General features: G+C 37.4%; 1 pseudogene; it reads left to right on the forward strand.

Moving 5' to 3' along the window:
• Positions 1 to 19,359, forward strand: part of LOC113060488 (E3 ubiquitin-protein ligase UBR1-like) — a 36,650-nt pseudogene that overhangs the window by 9,778 nt on the left and 7,513 nt on the right.

The following is a 19,359-nucleotide window of genomic DNA, read 5'->3' on the forward strand; positions in this document are numbered from 1 at the left end:
TCTGTTCTAAGATTTGAACATGTATACAGCAAAATATAGGAAATTTGCATCTGCAGATTAACTAAAATATGACAGGGTCCAAGCAAATCACAACCAAATGCACACTAAACTCAGTGTACTGTATGTAGTCTATGTATCAGTCTTTTTAGATTTTGACACTGCAAACTGGTAACTCCCACTTGACTCATAATTTATTAAATAATATTTAAAGGGGTCGTATGATGCAATTTCAGATTTTCCTTTCTCTTTGGAGTGTTACAAGCAGTTTGTGATTAGATAAGATCCCTAAATTTGCAAAGACTTAAGTCTCAAACCCAAAGAGAGAGTCTTTGTAAAAGTTCGTCCACACCCTCCTAAAACGCCTCGACTAAACAAGCCCCCCAAATGTCTACATCACTGTATGGGAAGATTTGCATAACAGCGCCTGAATGTTCACGCAAAGAAAGAAGGTGTAATTTTGATTCTTGCTATTGTTACCGCCGCCATATCGTGGAGATGCTGTTTGATTCATTGTGAAAGTGAAACTACTTTGTTAGGCCTTTTCAAAGAGGACACAACTAGAAATCGGTGGTTAAGGTGCGAAGTGAAATGTAACCCAATGCGTAAAAAGGTTAGAGGGTCGGACTCATAACCCAAAGGTTGCGGGCTCGAGTCTCGTAACTTCAGGAATTGTTGGTGGGTACAGTGCTCTCTGACACCTTCAATGCCACGACTGAGGTGCCCTTGAGCAAGGCACCGAACCCCCAACTGCTCCCCTGGCGCTACAGCCAAAAATGGCTGCCCACTGCTCCGGGTGTGTGTGTGTTAACAGTTTGTGTGTGTTCACTGCTGTGTGTATGCACTTTGGATGGGATAAATGCAGAGCACTAATTCCGAGTGTGGTCACCATACTTGGCCACATCACTTTATTCATTTTAAGGTAAAAAAAATGCATCATTTTCAACAGACTGTACATTGTTGTTGCTCCTCTATCTCCCACCTTCTGAAACACGTCGAGTTTTACAAAGCTCATCGTTCTAAAAAAAAAAGGGAGATGTGCTCTGATTGGTCAGCTATCCAGTGTGTTGTGATTGGCCGAATACCTCAAATGTTTGACTTACCATACTTACTTTACATGTCTCTTACAATATTCTAATGCCATGCCCTGGTGCGATGAGACAAAACTATTAAAACCCATTACAAATGAGCCATTTGTTGCATTCTAATTACGGATTAGTTGCATTGCATATTGCGCGGCGTAGACAAAACCATGTCTGCATTTGTGTTTGGAGAAACAACAAGCGCTACTCTACATTGATCAAAACCAGCATTTGAATCATCAGTGGCAAATTCTTTAAATATGAAAACATGCTTACAGGTTGTGAGTCAAAACAGTGGCATTGTAGGTTAAGGAAATAGTCCTTTGTTAGAAGCATTGCACACACCCAAATATTTGGTTTGAACTGTTCTGGAACAGTGTTGTAAATACAACTTAACCACTGATTTCTAATTGTCTTTTGGAAGACCAAACAAAGTAGTTTCGCTTTCACAACGAAACACACAGCGTCTCCACGACATTGGTGGCAGCAGCAACAATACTACAGCGAGAATTAAAGTTAGGCCTTTCTTTATGTGAACATTTGGGTGGTGCTATGCAAATCTTCCCACACAGTGACATAGACATGTGGAGGATTGTTTAAACGAGGCGTTTTAGGAGGGCTTGGATGGGTGTTAACGTTTATACAGAATATCTCTTTGGGTTTGAGACTTTAGTCTTTGCAGCTTTTGGGACATTATTTATTCATGAACCGCTTGTAACACACTAAAGAGAAAGGAAAACTTGAAATTGCATCATATGAAAAAAAAAATAGACAAGCATGTCTTGAATCCTGAAACGGGACAATGAGTGGATGGTCTCGTTTTAAATAAACATTTATTATTAGGTTATTATCAGTTTACAGAATGTCTCGGTGTAATGTTTAGACAAAGCACTTAAATAGACCACAGTCTACTTTAAAGCCATTACTGTTGCTTGATTGATTAGATTACAAATCTTGTTTATCCACTGGTTAATGAATGACCTGGAAATATGACACTGTTTGGACGTGTGTGTGTTGTGTTATTTACCCACAGGAGAGGGTTCTGTTGTTGGCCTTTCAGGAGTGTCACAGAGCTCTAATGTCCTGCACCAACCAGCCCTTCCACAGCGAGCCAGCAGACAACTACATGTGCAAGCAGATCCTCCACACACGGCTTTATAAAGTCTCCCAGGAGCCCGTGTCCATCCATCTGCCCATCTCCAGACTCCTGGCCGGTTAGAAAAATAGTTGAATTTCTGTATCAGAAGTCCTAGTCATGAGATTTTCTAGCTTGTTACGTTTCTAATATGACATGTTACATGGTAATATGAAAAAGAAGATTAACTTTTTTCAACTTTTATTTTATTTCCCACTAACATTCTTCTAATTTATGGTCAGCTAGCATTTGTTCACCCACTCAAGAAAGTGTACCAATGATTGTTTTTTTTTTGGTCACAGCAATATTCTGTATCTGTTGTTGAAACCCAGTCTGTATCTGATCTCAGGTTTATATGTGCTGTTGTGCCAGACTGGAGCAATCCAATACCTCCCTGACTTTGTGGATACTGTGAGTATATCATTAATTAATCAAATGAAGCTGTAGCGTGTGAATGTCCAGCACTGTGGGTCACAGGTGTGTATTTGGATGTGTTTCAGGTGCAGCTGAACTTCACTGAGCTGGCGGAGCAGCCTCTGCGCTGTGTTGTGCTGGCGGCTCAGGTGTGTGCTGACATGTGGCGCAGAAACGGCCTGTCGCTCGTCAGCCAGGTGAGAGCACCACCAATTGCACAGTTTTTACAATTTGTAAAAAAAAAAAAAAAAAATTATCTTAAACACGTAGAGATTTTTGTAAATACAATAATTTGCAATTCTCCAAAAAACCTGAATGTGAATCTAAACATAAAGTCTCCAATTAAAAACTGTTGGATCATCAACTGATATTTCAAACACGTCCATTATTTAATTTGAACATCTTGAAAACCACTGTTAGTGGCGTGAAATGGCTTATAATGATTATTGGGGCTGTCTTAGTTTTATTTATTTTGTGAAAGTATGTATGAACGCATGCATTGTATATTGGAGGGGTAAAAAACAACAACAACAACAACAACTATGTAACAAAATTTAAATGCGCAAATTTTCATATTGTGCCGCGACATGAACATATTCTAATTTTTGCTGATATTTGCCTCTGTTAGGTGTATTACTATCAGGATCTTAAGTGCAGGGATGAAATGTTTGATAAAGATATTATCATGTTGCAGGTATGTCCTTAAAGTCATAAATGAATATGAAATATAAAATAATAATATAAAAATAATTTATATAATTGCAAAATTCAAAATACTTTAATTCAGTTAATGAAATTTTTCTGACCAACCACAGATTGCTGCTTCCAAAATGGACCCCAATCATTTCCTCATGCTTGTTCTTTTGAGATTTGAACTTTTCGATATTTTTAATGGCAACTCCTCCAGTAAGGATCAGGTGAGTAACAGAGGATGAAGTGAGATTACATGGAATATGTTTCATAGCAGCTTCTCTTAAACTGATCAATACATGCATGACTAAATAATTTAAATTATTGAAATAATAAAGCATTTATTTATTCTTTTTGTCATTGATTATGGTTGATTTTAATTGGTTTCTTTGCCCTGTTTCATCACACAGGAGGTACTGAAACAATGGAATAGGTTGACAGAAGAGATGCTTTACCTAATTATCGTCATTGTAGGTAAGTTCTCACATTTAACTTTTATATGAAAGGCTTGGTCTTGCTGTCTTTAGCTGAAACTTTCTGTTAACATGCTTGGATACAGCACTCAGTGAACAGCCAGTTTCTTTGGCAATGAATGTTTGTGGCTTACCCTCCTTGTGAAGGTTGTCAATGATTGTCTTCTGGACAACTGTCAGATCAGCAGTCTTCCCCATGATTGTGTAGCCTAGTGAACCAAACTGAGAAACCATTTTGAAGGCTCAGGAATCCTGTGCAGGAGTTAATTAGCTCATTGGCATGTCATCATATTTTAATTTGTTGAGATAGTGTATTGTTTGGTTTTTGTTAAATGTGAGCAAAAATCATCACAATTAAAAGAACCAAAGACTTAAACTACTTCAGTCTGTGTTCATTGAATTTATTTAATACATGAGTTTCACAATTTGAGTAGAATTACTGAAATAAATTAACTTTTCCTCGACATTCTAATTTATTGAGATGCACCTGTATATGCACAGCTGCCAAATTGTTTCTCTATTGTAATCATTATGATCACACTTGCAATAATCACTTTAATGAGCTTCTGCCTGAAATTAATTTTAGCTAATTGTATGATTCTATTATCTTGAACTGTTAATTTGTGAAATGAACATTACTTGGACACATTCACTTCTGATAGCAGATAAATGTTAATTGTAATGTAGACCCATGCATTTTCTGTAAAGCTGCTTTGAAACAATGTGTATTGTGAAAAGCACTACACAAATAAATTTGAATTGAAATTGGCAGGTGAGCGGTATGTACCTGGAATCAGTCATGTGACTAAGGAGGATGTGACTATGAGGGAGGTCATCCATCTGCTTTGTATTCAACCCATGGCTCATAGCAGCCTGGTTAAAAGCCTGCCTGATAATGTAAGACATTTAATGCTTTTTGTTTTGCTTTCACTCATTTAGCATTGCAGTAAAATTGTGGCAGCCTGAGATTTACGTACATTAACTGACCAATTTAAATGCATTATCTGAATGTTTGTAAATAAACTATACATAACATTGTTTTCTAACCTCATTAAACAAATTTTTTATTTTATTTTTTGCATCACAGGAAAGCCATGAAACATGGCTTGAAACGGTCGTCCCTAAGGTTGCCGTTTTCAAGTAAGTGCATTTCGCTAAAGGTTTAATTATTTATACCAGTAATGAAATAGTTATCTATTCACAGTCGTTACACTCACGTGTCTATACAATGCGACATGTACTCCAAAATCTTTATTACATTTTGTTTAGGAAACCAGGAGTGTCAGGCCATGGCTTGTATGAATTGAAGAAGGAATGTCTGAAAGAGTTTAACCCCTTCTTCTATCATTACTCCAGACCACAACATAGTAAGGTACGTGGCTCCCATTGTCTTCCTCATTATCTCATTCTCATTAATATACACATTAGTCTTTAAACAGAAGGGAATGTTTATTTGTACATATTTTTAAATGTACATATTAGGCAGAAGAGGCTCAGAAGAAGAGGAGGACCCAAGAAGGCAGTGATAAAGGTATGCCGTTCTGCACTATATCTGTTCTGATGTTTAATATAAGTTGCTTTGGAGTCACTGCACATTTCAAATGATAAAAAATCATGACTTCTTATATATTGGAAAATACAGTAAATGCTAAACAAAATTGAATTTTGAATGCATAAATAAAATAATGAAAACAATGTGTTGCAGTTAAGTGAAAATTTGTATGATAATATAAGAGGTTTGTTGCTTTATAGCTTTTACAGTTGTGGATTTTTGCATTGGAATGCTGTTTTGATTAATTAAAATCCAGGGCTAGAACTGCCCGCTTTCTGAACTGTAAATAAGAATGTTTGACAAAAAAAATGATGATGCACAGGGTGTGATAACTGCTGTTCCTCTATTTTAGCCCTGCGTCCCCCAGTGCCCCCTCCCTTCTGTCCAGGATTCTCAAACATAGTGTATCTGCTCTGCTGTGACATCTTCATCCATATTCTGAGGCGAATCTTCCAGAAAGCAGTGGAGGACTGTTCCAGCCGATGGACTGAACCCATGATCCAGAGGGTATGGCTCTTACTGCCCCACACCATTTTCATTAGTTCTTGTTCTGTTTCATTAACATAAATGTAGCAATTTTTATATATTTATTGCATTTGTATTTCTAAGAACAAAATTGTATCCCATGGAATATCATTAGGTGTTTCTATTTTCATGGTAAGTTCGATTTGATTTGATTTTTTTAACGTGCGTGTATGACTTTAGGCACTGCACCTTGTAGGACAGGCTCTGCTGGAGGAAAAAACGCAGTTGGAAAGCAACAGTACTGAGGAAGTGACTTTTGACTTTAGTCTGAAAGCTCAAAGTAAGATCTCACCCTTTATTATCATTATATCATTATATATGTATATCATTAACTCAAAAGCTAGCGTGATACTCTGCATCCATACATAGACAGCTGTCTTGTAAGGCAGTGTCCTAACTGCAGTAGTTGTTCTGCTTTAAATCTTTCAAAGGCAGTTACTCTAGTTTGTGTCTGAGCTATGCTGCTCAGTACACCATTAAGCATAAAAAAAGAGCACACACAAATATTGCATAAAACAGGATGTTTTTACTAGGTCTATCAGAATAACGTATGCTTAGGTTGGGGTTTACAGTAGGAGGCATGTGTAATGTGAAGAGTTGGGAACTATAAGAGTTCATATTTTCAGTTCTTATTCAGTATTTTATAAGCAATTGGCAGTCATTGGCATGAGAAATACAAATAAAAAAAAGTTCATGACATTGATTCTTTAAAATTCACCCAAAAGTTTGTCTGTATCTTGGAGTCTGTTATTGTGGGGACATTTCCAAAACCCTATACATGACCCGGGACAAAACGAAACGTGATTGGTTGCTTTACCTGTCAGTCATATGGCCTCTTGGGCGGTCCTTAGCTATTCAAAGCGGCCAAGTTTCCCAGACCTTCTGCTGTCACTGATTTGCAGTAGACAATCACTTAAAATCAAATGAGGCAAGCGAAGTGTTGAAGTCAGCAGCCTGGGGTTTTTCTAGGTGGATGTTGAAGTCACCGAGTAGTACCAGAGTACCGTCCTCAGGGAAGTTTGAGAGTAACGCTCCTCCAGCGCCTCCAAGAAGTTACCCAGTTCACCTGGTGGACGATCAACAACTTGGATTTTAACAGGGTGGGTAATAGTAATTTGTGTGTAATTCAAATTAACTGTGTCCTGTTAGAGAAGGTAAAGGGTCCAATTTCCATTCATTTGAGATAACCAGACCAGTACTTCTGGGAAAAAAGTGAAATTAGTGGAGTGCCAGTGTCTTCCGATTTGATCCAGGTCTCAGTTAGGACCATGAGGTTGAGACTTGGCTGAGTAGCAATAGATGAAATAAAGTCTGCTTTGTTTACTTTCTTTTCCAATTGGTCTCTGGAACTGCCAGTCTGCAGTGAAGTGGTAGAGGACACAGGGACGACGTGTGAGTGTGATTTATGAGTGTAAGTAGTAATGGTAGACATTTGAAAGCACATAGTGAGTACAGTTGACTAAAACGAGGAGATGAGAACATGCTGTGCAAAAAGTAAAGGGGAAAAATGCAATACTCAAGTGTCTTGTCGGTGTCCTTGCTCAGTGGAGTCGCGCAGGTAGAGTCGCTGGACTTTACACTCGATGGTCTTCACACAAAGGCTGCCGTGTTATTCTAACCAATAATACACTCGCCCTGTACAAATGCGACTTCAGCACACGTTTACCACGGTAAACCCTGTAAGCAAAGTAAAGTTCCTAACAAGACAACACATTAAAACGTAAGAAAAGAAGCAAAACACTTACAAGCTGCTGTCTTCTGTTGCTCAACTGCTTCTTAGATTCTTTTGCACAACTCTTTCTTCTCAACTGCTTCTAATTATCAATAGTAGAATAATTAAGTAAAAATGCATTAGATGTTTTGAAATATTTTTAGATTTAATTTAAAGGCTAAGTTTTATCTGTAGAAGCTGGTAAATATATTCAGCCAACGCAGAGTGAATTTACTCTGTCTCACTTGATGCAAGCCCTGAAACTACAAGGCATTGAGATGCAAGCATCGTTAAAGGGTCAGTTCACCCAAATATGAAAATAACCCCATGATTTACTCACCCTCAAGCCATCCTAGGTGTATATGACATTCTTCTTTCAGATGAATACAATCAGAGTTATGTTAAATAATGGCTAATCCATGCTTTATAATGAGAGTGGATGGTTGCCCAAAATTTGAAGTCCAAAAAATGGCATCCATCCATTCTAAAAGAAGTCCACATGGCTCCGGGGGGTTAATAAAGGCCTTCTGAAGCGATGCGATGCATTTGTGTATGAAAAATATCCATACTTACAACTTTATAAACCTTAATCTCTTAACTTCCACAAACTGTCATACGTGCGTGCGAGAGAGTGACGTCCAGTGGCTGACGTAAGACTTTGGCAAACATGTTGACGAATGTGGAAGCGCAGAGGGGAGAGCAAAAACAAAACACCAGTCATGAATTAGTAAGAAAATGAGAATTTGTAAAGAAAAATGACAAGATTTCGATATAAACCAAGAGGACACTGGTTTTCTTTTGCTGTAAACAAAACTTGTTTCTCACGAGACTAGCATATTTTCACCGGAGCTTATCTTACGCCTTCGTCCTACGTCACCCACTGGACTTCACTCTCTCGTGAACATTTTTAAATACTTTTCTTTCTTTTTGGGTACTTTTTGTTCTTTCATTCTCACTTTTTCAATTTATTGGTTTCTTTTACTTTCAGTGTTATCTTTTTATCTTCATTGTGTTTACTTATCCTCCTCCCCTTGTTCTCTTCATTCCTGTTTCTTTCTTTTTACTTTGTCTTTGCTCTTCCTCGAAGTATTTTTTATTTTATTTTTCTGTTGTTTGTTGTTCAGATTGATTGGGGTGCAGGGTTTGTGCTTTACTAACATCTTGGTTTACTTGATGCTTGCTACACATTCTTTAATTGCTGAATAATTTACCAGGTCTAATAACGTTTTCATTTGGTAAATAATTTGTATTTACATTCTTTATGAATAATTCTGCTCTCTCTCTCTCCCTCTTGATCGATAGATAGATAGATAGCAGCATAACATTTTTTTAATTAATTCATTACAATAATACCATTATAGTAACATTTTTACAATAAGTTTTCATTTGTTTACATTAGTTAACTAAATTAATTAGCATTTACTTGCAATGGAAAAATGCTTCTAAATCATTAATCATTCTTAGTTGATGTAAAGTTCAATATTTACTCATTTGTTTTTAAAATTATAGCAGACAAGGTTTAAGCCTAGGCCTAGACTAAAATGTAAATCTGAACTGTTTCAACTGACAGAAACTTGCACTGACTGATCTTAAAACATCAGTGCCTTGTTTTGTTCCAAGATGAACACCAGTAATGTTTTTTTCTAAGGCATGTTTATAAAAAATAACTTAAATTTCCTAATTAAACTATGGCTTAATCCTGGTTTAGGCTAATCCCTGCTTATGAAACCGGGCCCAATAGTTGTATCTGTCAATATTATTTGTTTGACCTCAGCTAACATGAAATAACAATAAGCAGGATTAGTATTTATTGATGTTGACAAAGCAGAATAAATCTTGTAACTACAATTAGTTAATTCATTAACATTTAAGTGTTTTTGCAATTCAACTGTATTGGCTCTGAATCATATATTTAAGTTTAATTGCAGCTTTTGCACTAAGCCATATCACAGTTTTTATTTTATTTTGATATTTCACACAGCCCTACTATTCATGCTTCATACAGATATGTTTGTATTTTCAGAAACTGGTTCTGAACATGGCAAATCTTTGTTCCACTTCCTGACCAAAATAAAGTCTTTACCTTCTCTGAAAGCTCAGAATGACATGATCACATGGAACTTACAGGTATGACGGTGATGATTTGATGTTTATTTGATTGTTTGATTTGTGGATTGGATATTTAAGATCTATATGTCTCTCCTGCAAGATGTTTGAGGTGGTGAAGTGTCTTCGTGAGAAATCTGGTCCGGTAACTTCATTTTCTGTGGATCACAGCAAGATGGAGGAGGTAATGCTGTTCTCCTTCATAATGCTTCCGTGTCTTTGAGGTGCTTCAAGTGTGTGGTGTCTGCACAGTGTGTTCAGGATAAGGAGAAAGCCGAGCGGAAGAGGAAGGCTGAGGCTGCTAAAGCCCACAGGCAGAAGATCATGGCTCAGATGTCGGCCATGCAGAAGAACTTCATCGAGTCCAACAAGATGCTTTATGACAACGTACCTGAGAGCTCGAGTCAGAGCGACACCGCCGCTTCTGTGGAGAGGTCTCTTTCTGTCTTTCGCTTTTTACTTTTCTTTCTTTTTGTGACTTTGGGACTCTTTTGTTTTTAGTTTCTTTAACCTTTTCTCTGCTTTTTATTCTTTTGCACTTCACATATTTATTTATGTATTTGTTGCATTTATTCATAATTGTACAGTCACTTTTATTTACTATTTTTTTGTTCTAATATAAATCAGTTCGTATTTTTTTTCAGTTTCTCACATTTTCTTAAATTTTCTTTCAATTTTGAGCTTTACTTCTAGACCTTTTCATTGTTGTGGTCCTTTTTCTTTCTTGCTTTGCTTCCTTATGCTTCTTACCATCACCCTTTTCCCTGTTTATTTGTTTACCAGTTATCAAGTATTCTTTCTTTTGCTTTTTACCTTTTTTTTTTTTTTTACACAGTTGTATGCCTTTAAAAAAAACTTATTTTTATTATTACCTGTATTTACCTCATGTGACTGTCTTTTCTTTCAGTTTTTCCATGATTTTATTCTTTTGTTCTTTTGTCCATCAAAGACTGAATATCTCAGACATTTACAGTAATATAATTTCTGAGAACACCCTTCAAATGTCTGTATGTCTAAAGGACGTCCACGGTGTGTGTGTGTGTGCAGCTTGGATGTGGATGAGAGCAGAGTGGCTGTGGGGCCTCAGCAGGGCGTTTGTTCCACAGACTGGGGGGCTCAGATCTGTATCCTGTGTCAGGAGGAGCAGGAAGTTCAGGCTCAGGCACCAGCCATGGTCCTCACAGCATGTGTGCAGAGATCTACTGTTCTTACCCAGAACCGTGGAAAGACACTCTCCCCTGAAGGCAAATGATGCCTTATTTTACCACTCAAGTACCTTAGCTGTGATGATAAAGAGAAAGTGTATACATTCCTTGCACGTGTTATATTGACGATTTATTATGATTTAAGCATCACTGAAAGGAATTATGCTTAGGTACTGTGACGCTGAATCAGTTTCCTCTCTTCTTTTTTGCAAAACAGTAGGCGGTTATCCCTTGTTCATGCCCCCAGATTTGGCAGTGGGAACACACACTGGCAGCTGTGGACATGTGATGCACGCCACCTGCTGGCAAAAGTCAGTTAGTGCTTAAATATTGACATTGTAAAAACTATACATCTACTGCCGTACAAATTTCATGACCACTTAAAATCACCATTTGGAATTCTTATAGCAAACGAATCTGTCTTTTTGGTATGTCTGTAGGTACTTTGAAGCTGTGCAGAACACCACTCGGAATCGGCTGCATGCAGACCTGATCATAGACCTGGAGAACGGCGAGTACATGTGTCCACTCTGCAAGTCCCTCTGTAACACGGTCATCCCTCTGATCCCTGTGGAGCCCAGCAAGCTCAACTAGTATGGCACCATTACTAATGTTCTTCTTCAGGTGTTTACGTTGGAAAAAGTTAAATCTCATTTCTTTATTTTCTTTTTTTCTTTCTTTCTTTATTTAATTTTGTCAGTGAGAGTGCCGAATTAGTTGGTCAGCATCTCACTCTGGAGCGCTGGGTTCAGATCATGTCTTCTCGAATCAGAGGGCTGAGAGGTACATGGGAAACAGGTGAGAGTCTAAACTGATTTGTGCCTCCTGAATCTGTCTTTTCAATCTTAATATCATTAAGATATGCTCTCTTTAATTTGTGTGTGTGTGTGATTTCAGACAAAAACTGTAAGGAAGCAGCAGAGGAAACAATGAGACTTTTTGATGAGAGTCAAGCTGATTTCAGATCCATTCTCAGTTTTGGAGTTCAAGAGCCGTGAGTTTCTAAAATATGTTCTTCTGGTTCTATAGTGAGCAATATGCTTTATAAATACATGGCATTAATATACAATTTTTTGTTGGTGATAATACTAGTGGCCTAAGACTATATATATATATATATACAGTATTGTTCAAAATAATAGCAGTACAATGTGACTAACCAGAATAATCAAGGTTTTTCGTATATTTTTTTATTGCTACGTGGCAAACAAGTTACCAGTAGGTTCAGTAGATTGTCAGAAAACAAATGAGACCCAGCATTCATGATATGCACGCTCTTAAGGCTGTGCAATTGGGCAATTAGTTGAATTAGTTGAAAGGGGTGTGTTCAAAAAAATAGCAGTGTGGCATTCAATCACTGAGGTCATCAATTTTGTGAAGAAACAGGTGTGAATCAGGTGGCCCCTATTTAAGGATGAAGCCAACACTTGTTGAACATGCATTTGAAAGCTGAGGAAAATGGGTCGTTCAAGACATTGTTCAGAAGAACAGCGTACTTTGATTAAAAAGTTGATTAGAGAGGGGAAAACCTATAAAGAGGTGCAAAAAATGATAGGCTGTTCAGCTAAAATGATCTCCAATGCCTTAAAATGGAGAGCAAAACCAGAGAGACGTGGAAGAAAACGGAAGACAACCATCAAAATGAATAGAAGAATAACCAGAATGGCAAAGGCTCAGCCAATGATCACCTCCAGGATGATCAAAGACAGTCTGGAGTTACCTGTAAGTACTGTGACAGTTAGAAGACGTCTGTGTGAAGCTAATCTATTTTCAAGAATCCCCCGCAAAGTCCCTCTGTTAAAAAAAAGGCATGTGCAGAAGAGGTTACAATTTGCCAAAGAACACATCAATTGGCCTAAAGAGAAATGGAGGAACATTTTGTGGACTGATGAGAGTAAAATTGTTCTTTTTGGGTCCAAGGGCCACAGGCAGTTTGTGAGACGACCCCCAAACTCTGAATTCAAGCCACAGTACACAGTGAAGACAGTGAAGCATGGAGGTGCAAGCATCATGATATGGGCATGTTTCTCCTACTATGGTGTTGGGCCTATTTATCGCATACCAGGGATCATGGATCAGTTTGCATATGTTAAAATACTTGAAGAGGTCATGTTGCCCTATGCTGAAGAGGACATGCCCTTGAAATGGTTGTTTCAACAAGACAATGACCCAAAACACACTAGTAAACGGGCAAAGTCTTGGTTCCAAACCAACAAAATTAATGTTATGGAGTGGCCAGCCCAATCTCCAGACCTTAATCCAATTGAGAACTTGTGGGGTGATATCAAAAATGCTGTTTCTGAAGCAAAACCAATTGTGGAATGTTGTTAAAGAATCATGGAGTGGAATAACAGCTGAGAGGTGCCACAAGTTGGTTGACTCCATGCCACACAGATGTCAAGCAGTTTTAAAAAACGGTGGTCATACAACTAAATATTAGTTTAGTGATTCACAGGATTGCTAAATCCCAGAAAAAAAAGTTTGTACAAAATAGTTTTGAGTTTGTACAGTCAAAGGTAGACACTGCTATTTTTTTGAACACACCCCTTTCAACTAATTGCCCAATTGCACAGCCTTAAGAGCGTGCATATCATGAATGCTGGGTCTCATTTGTTTTCTGAGAATCTACTGAACCTACTGGTAACTTGTTTGCCACGTAGCAATAAAAAATATACTAAAAACCTTGATTATTCTGGTTAGTCACATTGTACTGCTATTATTTTGAACAATACTGTATATATAGATATATATATATATAACACACACAGAGAGAGATTAGCTTTTTTTTAAATCCTGTTTTAACCTTCATGTTATTTCTGGATCTGATGTAACATCTGGGATTAGGCCGAAGTTCTCTCGGAGTATCACAGAGATGTTGGGGTCTGTGCGACCACCGTGCACAGGGTGGGATTGCAGACCGCTCCCAATGACCTGTGCCCATACGTGCCTGTCATGTCCTGGAACACGTGTGCCTACACCATCCAGGCCATCGGTAATGCTCTCCTCCTATGAATTGCTCATTGTCATGCACTGTTATCTGTAAAGCACTTTGAGATGGTGGATATGTTCACACCGTCAGTGTTAAGTATCATCACCCATATTTACCTATAAGTGTCTTTCAAATTGTCCTGTATTGCATAATTTGTTTAAACCGCAGAACTGTATTTTGGTGCTTTGTGAACAATGTCAGTCTGGTAATTTTGTGTTGCCTCATCTGATTTTCTTTTTTCTCTTTCTCTAGAAAGTATGTTACAGGAAGAAGGAAAGGCTCTTTTTGGATCTCTCCAAAACAGACAGGTCTGGTTTGGCTCTGCTTATATAGATCATCGTGCTCACCATTTAATGTGGGATTGATTTCTAAAATCATTTTCTTCTTCAGCTCTCTGGACTCAAAGCGTTAGTGCAGTTTTCAGCTTTTCAGAGGCTGAAGAGCAGAAAAGCAGTCATACAGAAGCATTTTGCTGATATGTTAGCAGGTATGTCACGTTTAGGCGAGGATTGATAAGTTTGGTGGTTTTGTTCATGCAGTAATTCTCTCTCTTTCTAGTCCTGGTACCTGTTCCTACTGTAGTAAATGCACCATCAATATTAGAAGTGGACTTCTTTCATCTACTGGTGAGTGTTGATAAATAAATATTGGTGATAGATAGATAGGGATAACAAGATCTCGTGTGTGTGTGTGTGTGTGAAAGTGACGTGACATACAGCAAAGTATGGTGACCCATACTCAGAATTCGTGCTCTGCATATAACCCATTCAAAGTGCACACACAAAGCAGTGAACACACATTCTCCTACAATAGGTTTACAAGCATGCAAGGTCAACAAAACGCTATAGTTTTTTGAAAATATGCATATAATATCACCTCATTTTCCAACAATTCTTAAATGATTAGTTTTAAGCAGTTATAAGTTTCATTCTCTGAACCCCTCCTTTCCGTGAGCATACTTGTGCTCTGATTGGTCAGATGGCTCAGTCTGTTGTGATGGGTGTACCACGTACTGCACGTGTCCGAAACGATACACACATTGCAATAGTTCCATATTTTAAACGCTCAATAGAAAATCTAAACATTTATTATTTATCTTACGTACAGGTTGCGATTCAATGGAGCCAGCTGGTCCAGATAATCAGGGTACTGAGCCGTCTTTAACAAGCAAGCGATTAGAGAATCCTGCATTGAATTCCATAAGATAATAGAAGTGGTCATCAGTGAAATGACTGGAACATAAAAAAAAAAAAGATTGGGGTTGTACTGCTGTGGTTCAGTGGGAAACATTAACATTAACCACTAGGGTTGGGTATCGTTTGAATTTTATCGATTCCGATTCTGCTTATCCGATTCTTATCGATTCCTAGTTTCGATTCCAATAAGATTAAAAACAAATTAAATCCAACATTTGGATGTCAAATATGTATTGTCTTTTTACAAGGCAGCTGAATAATGAGCAAAAATCAGCAGCCTACAAAACACTGCAATAGGAATTTTGCCTATGCTTTAAAAGATACCATAGCAAAAACAAATAGATTAATATAAATTTCAAATATTATAGTGTTAAAGACAAATAAACAGTCAGTAATAAGATCGGAAACAAACAAATCAATTAGCAATATCATAAACTAAACAAAATTTCAGGTACAGAAACTGTAATTAAGTTTAAAAACACTGCACAATTTTCTTTTTATAAATAAAAATAAAGATTAATCAATTAAATATATTCCGTCAAGATCAGTGAATGGTTTTCTTTTGTTCTTTGATTAACAATAATGACAGGCAGTGTGTTTATTAGGCTGTTGTCTCTTTAAGCAAAAATACTTTACATGTGTGTTTTCTTTCTCATCTGTTTACGTTCACGTAAGACAAAAACGGCTGTGTTTATGATGATATACTGATGTAGTTTTCTATATTGGTATATTGGTCGACAAGTATGAAACAAGTCAGTTTCGACACGGAACAATATTTTCTAAAGTAGAAATACAAGGAACGGACTGTATACAAACAGGGCACAAATTCTTTCCGTTCCTGCACTTAATCGTTTTTAATCAAATTGAAATTTCAGAAAAAGCAGAATCGAAATGCACGCGTCTTATCGAATACCCGGTTCTTTGAATTTTGACATTTCTGTTCTAAAATGGAACCGGTTTTCGATACCCATCACTATTAACCACTGATTCTTTGTAGCCCAATCTTTCGGTAGTGAAAATAAATAAAATGAATTCACTTTCACAGCGTAAGACACAGCGTCTTCAAGACATAATGTCAATCACACAAAGCTACGATGTTTGAGGGTGGGGGCATTATGCGGGCATTATGCAGATGTGTTACTCCGTGACATGTAACCGTTAGATTCAAATTACTGGTCACTCATATATGCTGTTCAGAGACGATTCTTTTGGAAGACAATAACTTAATTTATTGTGCACTTTCGGCTTTACAACTTTGCAGTTTTAATTTTAACATTCACATAAAGCTACATTACACTGCATAAAAAAAGCTATACTTCTAATAGCAAAATAGGGGAACTTAAATCACTTTTATTATTTATAAGAATAAATCAAACCATCTGCTTGCTGAAAGGCTCATTTATTTTTAATAAGCATTAATCAATCTATCTACCATATTTTTTGGACTGTAAGTCGCACCTGAGTATAAGTTACATCAGTCCAAAAATACGTCATGATGAGAAAAAAAACATAAGTCGCACTGGACTATAAGTTGCATTTATTTAGAACCAAGAGAAAACATTACCGTCTACAGCCATGAGAGCGCCCTCTCGCGGCTGGAGACAGTAATGTTTTCTCTTGGTTCAGTTGACTTGGTTCATGTCAAATTAATTTTGATAAATAAGTCGCACCTGACTATAAGTCGCAGCACCAGCCAAACTATGAAAAAAAGTGTGACTTATAGTCAGGAAAATACGGTAATCAAATAAATCTGTATAATTTGTTGCACTGAACCCAAACCATTTCTAGAAAACAGAATGGCTTTTTTTTTTTTTTTTTGCTTCGGGTCACCCAGAACACACATCTTCAAATGCTGTTTTGTGCACATAGACTTCAAGCTGCTAGTTAAGTTAATGGCAAGTTGGTTGAACATTCCTCATCAGTTTCTAATCAGTCGGACTGTATGTGTTTTGTTCCGCTCAGGTGGGGCTGATTCTGTCCATCCCAGCATTATATCAGGAAGAGGCTGTAGACCTGCAGCCTTCAGCAGTCAGCACAGCGTTCAATCACCTCTACCTGCTGCACCTGGTCACTATGGGACACATGCTGCAGGTCCTGCTGGCTTCACACGGTAAATGCACACTGCCATAGATGCAAACTTGACACTGAAGAATAACATTTTCTGCACAACACTTATTTTCAGTAATATTATGTGTAGATTGTGCTGTAAAAAGAGGGCCAGAGGAGGGCGATGAGGCCCATGCTGCAGCTGAAATCTTCTCTATTATGTCTCAACACACAGATGGGTGAGTTCATATGCTTGTCATATAGGGAAAGACTTCCTGTTTCTTTCTCGTGGTCTCTCATCATCTCTCTCTCTCTTTTCTTAGGTTGAGAGCTGGTGTGTCTGGTTTCAGTGTAGAGAGTGTAAAGAGAGGTGTTCTTCCCTTCCTGCGCTGTGCTGCACTGTTCTTTAATTGCCTTACAGGAGTGCCCCCTCCAGAGGAGCTGTCCGGTACTGCAGGTCGTTACACTTCATATGTTATAATTAGGTCTGGGCAAGTTAACACATTAATTGATTACCGTATTTTACGGACTATAAGTCACACTTCTTTTCATAGTTTGGCTGGTCCTGCGACTTACATTCAGGTGCGACTTATTTATGAAAATGAATTTGACATGAACCAAGAGAAATGAACCAAGAGAAAACATTACCGTCTACAGCAGCGAGAGGGCGCTCTATGCTGCTCAGTGCTCCTGTAGTCTACACTGAAGACATAGAGCGCCCTCTCGCAGCTGTAGACGGTAATGTTTTCTCTTGGTTCTTGGTTCTAAATAAATGCGACTTATATTCCAGTGCGACTTATCTCTACTCAGAAAATGCCTGTTATAATGTTATGATCAAGGCTCTGGACTGAGCATAACTTCTTTTTCTATAACAAACTATAAAATGTTTTCTATAAAAACATTAATGTCCTGGCAGTGACAAATTGCTTGTTTTATATTTAATTAGATTAATGTTATGTTAAGATTTACAAGAAATATTTTAACTGCTACTTTGTGAAAGGAATACTGCTATAAAAAAGCACCTTTTTTGTTTAAAGTGTTTGCAAAACTAATTTCATTGCACTTTTGTTCATATAGCAGTACTTTTAAAAAAAAGTCCACAATACACTACTTTTGAATGTATTATTAGTTTTGTGCATAACAATGCGATTAATTGAGATTAATCGCAGACAATCATACTGTTGATCACGATTTAAAAAAATGTATCATTGTCAAGCACTGGTTATAATTAGACATGCCACTGCAATTACATAAAAACTTTTGAATAATCAAATGGTTGTAGGTTCAAATGACTAATAATATCACAAGTACTTTTAAATTGTAATAAGTACTATTATCCAGGCTATTTTCTCTGTCGTATACAGAAAAATGCCAAGTATATGTGTATGTGTATTTAATTTTCTGTCACTGTACACACAGCAACAGGCTGCACAGTACTGTTTGCATATACATTTAAGTTATTAACCGTAATTATTCTATGCAGAATCACCTGAAAGTCAGCTGCCTCTGCTGTGTAGTTACCTGTCCTTGCCCTCCAACCTGTTTCAACTGTTTCAGGAGCACAGGGATGTTGGAATCACCTTAATAAAGAGGTACAAATCAGATAATGTCTGACCTTTTACAGTATCCACTACAGTTCAGGGTTTTTCCTGGGTCAGAATTGGTCTTCGGTGGTGGCTGAACGCCATGGTCATCCACACACAGCAAAGAGTACCCTAGTACCCACATGATCCACAACCCCAATATTGACAATAAATGTTACATTTAAAATAAATACAAAGAATCTAGGGGTGGCACGTTTCAACTTTTTCACGGTTCGGTTTGTTTCGCGGTTTTAGAGTCACGGTTTTCGGTACAGTTCAGTATGTGCTATGTTTATGGCAAAACTATACTTTTTAATAAAAAAATATGAAAAATTCAACTACAAGCAACAACACAAATAAATACAATAGCGTAAAGATACAAACAGTGGTTTACATTTTTTTTTTTCTGTAGCATAAGTTTTTAGGTAAAGAAATTGAATAAAGTAATCAAATGTAAAACAGCATTGCATATTGGACTGTATAAATTAAAGATTGTTCTTTGTCAAAGTTATAAAAGCTTTTTAATCAAGAGCAGTGAGTGATTTCTTTGTTGTTGCATTTCGATTAATATAAAGACTGTCACTTTAAGAGAATGCACTGATACAACAGGCATATGTTCAGCCGGCTATGTCTGCTGTAGGATACTTACCAAGAC

This window comes from Carassius auratus, chromosome 42, assembly GCF_003368295.1.
Source record: "Carassius auratus strain Wakin chromosome 42, ASM336829v1, whole genome shotgun sequence".
Classification (NCBI taxonomy): Eukaryota; Metazoa; Chordata; class Actinopteri; order Cypriniformes; family Cyprinidae; genus Carassius; species Carassius auratus.